A 7,314-nucleotide genomic window follows, 5' to 3' on the forward strand; every position below is an offset into this window, starting at 1 on the left:
TTATCTTTTTTGGTAGATTTTCTATAGAAAAGCTCATCTTGTCCCTGCTCTGTAAATGAAATCTCTTTCTTGACTTGCTAAAGTTAATGGCAATCTTCCAAGTTTTCCTAGCTGTAGTCAGGGTTGTTGCTGTTGACTTTTGTTAGAGAGAGAGGAAGGAAGGAAAGAGCATTCTTTTGTTCTCAAGAGAAAAGTCTAATCCCCTTTAAGAGCAAGAGGAACTGACAGGGAGCAGTTAAACCACCAGAGCGAGGTCACGCACAGGGACTGTGTGCGGTCTATGCAGCGGCTGACCCTCCTCTGCTAACGCCAGAACAAACTGGACGTCCCTTTTTTCCTCCTCTCCACAACTCTTTTCAAAACCATTCCTCAGGTTTGCTCATCATGGGTTTGAAATTTATGATGATAATATAATACAAATATGAGAATCAGATAGGAAGAGGACTTGGTTGTCCTTCCAGCCTGTCTGCCAAGCAGTAATGGGGCTGAGGCTGCTGCACAGGGAACAGGGAGCCAGGAGTGAAGGTGAAGCAAAAGTAATAGTGACCCCATGGTGGGTCCCAGGCAGAGAGAGCAGAGTGGGCCGGGTGATGGTGACTGGGGCAGCCAGGAGTCAGCTGGACACGTGAGTCTGTTGTGACAGGGAGGTGCAGGGTTGGGAAGTTAAATTATTGGGTCAGATTTGGGTGCTCAGGGCCATCTACAGCATAGCTTGGGCAGGGGCCGAGAGCGAGGGCTTGAGTTTAATACACTGGAAGGTGCAGAAAGCCCCAGCAAGACGCCTTCCAGCTCTGCTCCCAGCAGTCAGGTCACACAGTTACACCATCACAGAGCCAGCCTTGAGCAGCAGCCCTTGGAGGGGAGGAGAGGCTGCAGGGCTTAACACCAAGAACAAAACTTTCACCAGAAGGTTGGTAGGGCCATCTGTTAGCCACATGGATTAGACTGCTGCAGAGATAATAATTATTTGTGGCTGCTTACTGTAGAAGAAGCTGGGGAGATTCCCTATGCCATTATTTTTAGCAGTGATTCAGCAAATACTCAGCCTGAAATTTGAAGTTGTTCTGGAAAGGTTGAGGTACAAATAAACAACATCAAAATTAGCAGATTGCCAGGATTGGTACCAATCACCCAAGTGCTCTGAAGAAGCTCAAGGATCTCCTGAATTTGAGAGATGGATAGTAAAATAGCTGATGAAAATGAGTGCATTTAAATGTAACTCCTGGGTAAAATTAATCCTAACTTCACATATAATAGTCTGAGCTAACACTTTGTTATTCTTATGTAAGAGTGAAACTGTGGGTTTGTAATAGTTCCATGAAACCATCAGCTAGTACTCAGTAACAATGGAATAAAAGATTAGATATTATTACTTTGTGGAAAGAGAACAGGGATAAAAGGGATAAAAAATTATGACCCTGAGGGTCGCCCCCCTGCCAATGCAGTTTTGATCCTCTCCTCTCAAATATATCACAGCAGAGGAAGTCTGAAGAAAGGCAATTCATTTGAGCAAAGGTATGGGATGATATCTTTTTAAGGAACAGTTACATAGGAAATTTACATTGTCCCTTTCCAAGGATGGATGGATGGTGTGATAGAGCTCTACAAAATCAAGAGTGACACAGAAGAGGGGAATAGAGATTGACTTCTTTTTATATCTTCTTGCATGGGAACCGTGGCCCATCAAGTGACACTAGTGGGAGGCAGGCTCAATGCAAACAGGAGGTGACTGTTCCTGTGAAGTGAATGAGGCTTGTTGTACTTTCTGCCAAAGGATGGTTTGGAAGGGAGCCTGGAAAAGTGTTTGGAATAGAGCTTCTTTGAGTCTTACTATCTAGATAAACCACAAGAGGCTCAGGGAGTCCCTTAAGGCTGGGGGAGAGTATTAGTGTGAAAGTGCCTTCCAAGTGGCACTTGTTTTTTACCTCATTTACAGACACTGTTGGAGACAGAAAACTGAACTAGGTGGACCAAGGTCTGCTCAGATATAGCTCTACCTTTTCTGTGATTTCACAAACTTTTTTTCTTCAAAAACAAAAAATAAAGATAGGTTACTCTTTTGAATTCAAAGCATGTCTGTCCTAGGCATGATGCAAGGTTGTCATATCCTGCCATGAAAATTCACTGTTGTGTCCTTTGATCTCCCAGATCTTCAGAAAAGATTTGACACTGTGCAAATCTTCACAGAGTACAACAGCAACATTAAAGATGAAACAGAGGACTTTGTCTAATGCCAACTGTCTGGTGAGGAGCGTTGCCAATCCAGTGGCAAGCCCTCCAGCAAGAGGATACTGTGGTTTTTTCTGGTCTTGCATCTATGAAGACAGGATGCTGTCTTCCTCTTCATGTGCAGCCTTCTTAAAATATTTGTTCCTTTCCATCCTTCTGCTTTTGCGTTTTGAGGGAATTTGCCATGAGTGGTTTCCATGGTTACGAGGATACGGCTGCTCTTGGAGTAGGAAATCTGCAGAGAGCAAATAGAAAAACGAATTGCATCTGGGAGAGGGTAAATATGCTTTGTATCTTTAATGGTCATTCCGCCCCAGTTGGAAGCCGATATGAAATTGGAAAAATAGATGTTATTCTTAACCCCCGTGTCTTACTGTGAAATGTAGCACTCTCCTTTACCATTAAATCTTCTTAGATCACCAAAAGCTCTCTGATTTCTCTGATCCCTTGAGTATTACAGGGCGGGAAACAGGAAAAATAGCTACTAAACCAAGTTGTGCAATTTTCTTGTGTGAGAAGGAAAATGGTTTTTCTTTCTTATTAGAGTTGTATACTTCCATTTTGTTTTTTCCTCCAAATAAAATGGAGGAAAATACAGGAGCAAAGGCTGTCTCCTTGTCTTTGCACTCTTGTGAAATACTTGTGCTTTTGACCAGCTCTGTAAGGCACTTGGTTGAACCCAGGAATAATGCTGGGCATATCTACAGGAGTGCAGGGCATGCACAAAAATCTTTTTATGAAATAGCTGCATTAAAACAAAGTTTGTGGTAAACCTGAAACCAGCCTTGTCCCATGGCACTGAAGAACACACTGTCTCTGCTACAAAATTTGAGGAAGCCTTCACCACAAATGCAGAAGGTGAATTAGCATGTCTTTCTGAAAATGTCAGGACAGAGCCTCTGCGTACACTTGTAGCCTGCTGGGAGGAGCTAGGAGATAACTGAGCCATCCTTCAGAAAAAGTTCTCATTGTGGAGTGGTAATTGCCAATCAGGTAACTTTGGTTAAGGCCTTCCTACAAGACCTGACTGTAGGGAAGAGAAAGGGGAGAGAAAAAGCAATAAGGAAAGCAAAATCCTACATTAGAAATTAAACTCAGTGGCTTCTCTTGCTTTCTTCCTCCACAGATTTTAACTGTACTTCTTTGCCACTTTAATGCAGAATCACTTATCTGAGCAAGCATCAACACAATTTTCAAGGTGAGTGCAGCTGCATCTCGTAGATGCTGATAGAAACACTCAGGGGAATAACTGATGTTCCAGGCAAGACTATCAAAGGATTTTTTTCTAATTTGTTTTATTTTTATTAATTGTTATAAATCCTTCCGTCAACTACTTTAGTAAAAAATGAGCCTTTTGGCTAAATGCATACAGAAATCCACCCCATTTTTAAAATGTATTTTTCTTATAAAGCCTAAGTTGCAGATGTCTTTTTGTTTGCAACTTCTACGGTAGATTTCTGCAGTACTTGAGAAAAATAAAACGAGTTTTTGATAGAAGAAGCAGCTAACCATTTAGAGAAGCTTACCAAGCAGTAAAACATTGCAAAAGGCAATAAATATTCAAATCCCAAAGCAAGATATTTCCAGGCTTCCATATTCCAATAAAATGATTAAAATGAATGCCTTGCTATTTATAGATGGTGGCAGCTTAACACCATAAGATATTCATATTTAATAGCATGCTGTTGTACTGCTGCCAGTGCTGAAGAGTTGAGGGACTGCTTGCCATGATGGATGGATTCCAGCCAGGCACAGCCTGTTGCTGATGATTGGCCACCATAGGAACCACCTGCCAGCCACAAGGTTCTTCTGACAGGGCAGCAGCCACTTGATGGGGAGAATTTGTGGCTGATATTTATTGGTGTTCCTAATCACATGACAGGTATGCCTATGATATAACTTTTTAGTGCTGCTGGCAGTCATAGGGCACAGCTGTAGCCACACCAAACTGGGAGAGAATTTTGAGATGTGCAGTAGTAATTGTGTGTGTACCTCTGTCAACTAGCATTTGCCTGGCTCTGTCCCTTTTGCTTCACAAAAATAACCTCTTGCAGCTTTGTCTTCTTTGATAGTCATGCAGCAGTCCCAGAAAAATGTGTGACTCTTCTAGTACCACAAAAATTAAGCTGGATCTTCAGGAATAGTGGTGGATGCAAAATAGTGGTTGATAGTGGAGGATACAAAAAAAAAACCCAAACCAGCAAGCCAGAAATTCTTCTGCAAAGCACAGTTTATTGAAGCTTGTTCTTTTTCACCACAGTATTCTGTGAGACGTTCTGCCAGCTGTGTGTTAAATGAAATGAGTAACATCTGCCTCATGCTCATTAAACATCACATATAAGATACCCTCTGCAGAATCTAGTGCTAATTAGGATCTGTAATGAGAGTTATTCTCCTTTTAATTGATATGAGCAGGGTAGATTTTCAGTAATATCTAAGTGAGTGAGGAGCTTACATCTGCTTTTCCAAAAGCAGCTTAGAGAAGCATTTCACTGGACTGAAATGTCAGGCAAACAGCAGCAGCAGTGGCTGCTCTTTAAACTGGGCCACAGGCCTGGCTGCACTGGAACTGTTGATTAGCTTAAATCTGTTAATTCTGCTGTAGGGAGTTTGATTATCAGTGGGGTGATGTGATGGAATTCCTTTCACTTTTCTTCCTTTCTTGTGGCTTGCTTTCTCCCCTGAAACACAGGTGGCTTTTCTGGAGAAATGTTGCACTTGAAAACTGTGTCTTGGACAAAAGCCAAGGTCTTGATCCAGCTCTTAGTTCAGCAAGTGGAAGATGCCCATTTATGTGAGAAAAACTTCAGATGGCCCATGACAAAAGATTTAATGGAGCCTTTTTTAGTAGTTAGGTTTGCTCTGATTTCTTTGTCTGTGTAATAATTTTGTCTTCTAATGTGTGCAGTTCACGGTCTGACACAAATGCCCTTTTGCAGAGGAGAGAAAAAAGGTGTTTTTAAAATAAATCCCGATATGTGGAGATCAAGACTTCTGTACAACCCATAAAAACAGTCTTTAGGAGAAGTAGTAGAGACAGGCCTTCTAAAGGCAGGTCAAACACAGACTCAAGGAGCAGTTATTAAATAATGAGAAAAAATTGCTCCCTTAGAGCCACCAAGGATGTGTACCACCCATGTGTCAAGGATGCAGCTCAACAGTGGGAGATAGGAAGGTCTTTGTTGTCTTTGGTATCTCTGGACTTTGCCAGATAGAAACTTGTCCCCACTCCCCTGCCAAAACACATCCCATAAGTCCATTTCTAATGCACAGCCTCTCTGTCATGGGAGCTGGGGAGAATGCATGCATTCTGGAAGCTGGGGATCCCCACGAGGCGTGACTTAGACCACTTAACCAGGAGCCAGTGAAGAAAAGCTCTAAGTCATAGCCGAGAGGCATCCCAGGGTTCACACAGATGGATGCACTTTGTGTAGGCTATGGGCCACTGAAATGAAGGTAAATAGTCTTTTGCAATAGGTTGAAGAGTCAAAAGAACTTGAGATGAAATCATGTGCTGAAGCAGAGCTGAACATGTCTAGTGCTGAGCTGATTGGAAAAATCGCAAAGGCATTTCCTCCCTCTGGCTTCAGCTTTATCATTTAAGTTACTACCTTTGGTGAGGCTTCAGAAGCAGCAAGCAAATCCACAGAGGTAGAGCAGCGGTTCAAATGTGTCAAAAATCAGATCTGCAGAGCTATTCCCATCTGATTTTTATTGAGTATTGTGGAACATGTGGCTATTGTGTAAGAGATAGCAATTTAATTACTAGTAGAGGTACTCCAGCCTGTTTTGAGGAAAATAATGAGCTTTTGATGCTGTAATAAGGATAACTAATTTTCAGTTCAAGGTGGGTTTAAGCTAGACTGGCTAAACAGATCTAGTATTTCCATTTAGAACTAAATGCCAGAAAAAGCCCTGATGTGTTATGTTTCAAATGGAAAGGCTGTACCTCTGTTCAAAGGAATCATAGCTACAGTTTTGACTTGATCTACCAGCATTAGCTGAGTATATGTTCTCTAGAAAATAGGTCACAGTGAGAAAGGCAGCTAAATTTAAAGAAAAGAAATATGAGCAGTAGGGACTAGGGAGATTAAGGTGTTCAGTGGAAGAATGTCACGTAGTGCCAAACAGCCTTCTTTCAGCTGGGCATAAATATTAATGCCTTCCACATTCATGCTAGACAGAGCCTTTTATTAAAATCTACTAAATAAGAAAATTGTAATCTGCATTTCTTAGGTTGGAGGCTTTGAGCCTACTGTGGCTGCCTAGTAGGAAAAATGTCAAGCTGTTTTTGTAAATGGTCATTCTTTCATCAGTTGTGAGAGTGGGGAATTCCAAATCTGATTTGGCACATGCCTTTTCAGGACAGTAGCTTATTAAATAAATCTAAAATGAACACTAGCATAACTTCCTTACTGCAGGTATCCATTTGTTCAGAAGTTGTATTCCCCATTCTAGCTTGCCCTCCAGCTTTGTTTCTGTGCCCATGCTGTGAGAATAGCCATGGCTCTTGCTTGAATGTTCCTCTTTCCTAGCTAATACCTTATCTCAGCTGTTTAAGAAATATAGTTTTGAACATTTTAGGTAATGTACTCAATATTGTGATTGCACATTGTTCTTGTTTGCAATTATACCATCACGATTACAATATGGCAGTCTGGAAAGAATCCACCATGTCATTCTTGGTGGTGTAGTGCTGTTACTAGGGAAAATTTGTTTAGGATTGTCCTTTTCTAGTGTGATTAAAGGAATTAAATGCTTCATAAAGTCAAATACAAATATTTGAGTTAAATATATGTACATACACATGTATACGTGTGTGTGTGTGTGTGTATATATATATATACACACACACACACGTATATTTGAATATTCACCAGCATTTCCATATGCTGAACAAGCCTTACACTTTAAATTAAGATTTTGAAAATTTGGATACAATTTCTGGGCCAGGACTAAAATCAGTTCATATCATTAACTCAGTCCCTGTTTGTTTCTTGGTTGCTTCTCACTTTTCTATCTTCCCTGTGGAAGGGAACTCAAGACTCAACCAATACACTTAACATGTTTTTTCAAACCTGAGAC

The sequence above is a fragment of the Onychostruthus taczanowskii genome, unplaced genomic scaffold (genome assembly GCF_017590055.1).
Source record: "Onychostruthus taczanowskii isolate IOZ18803 unplaced genomic scaffold, ASM1759005v1 scaffold40, whole genome shotgun sequence".
NCBI lineage: Eukaryota > Metazoa > Chordata > Aves > Passeriformes > Passeridae > Onychostruthus > Onychostruthus taczanowskii.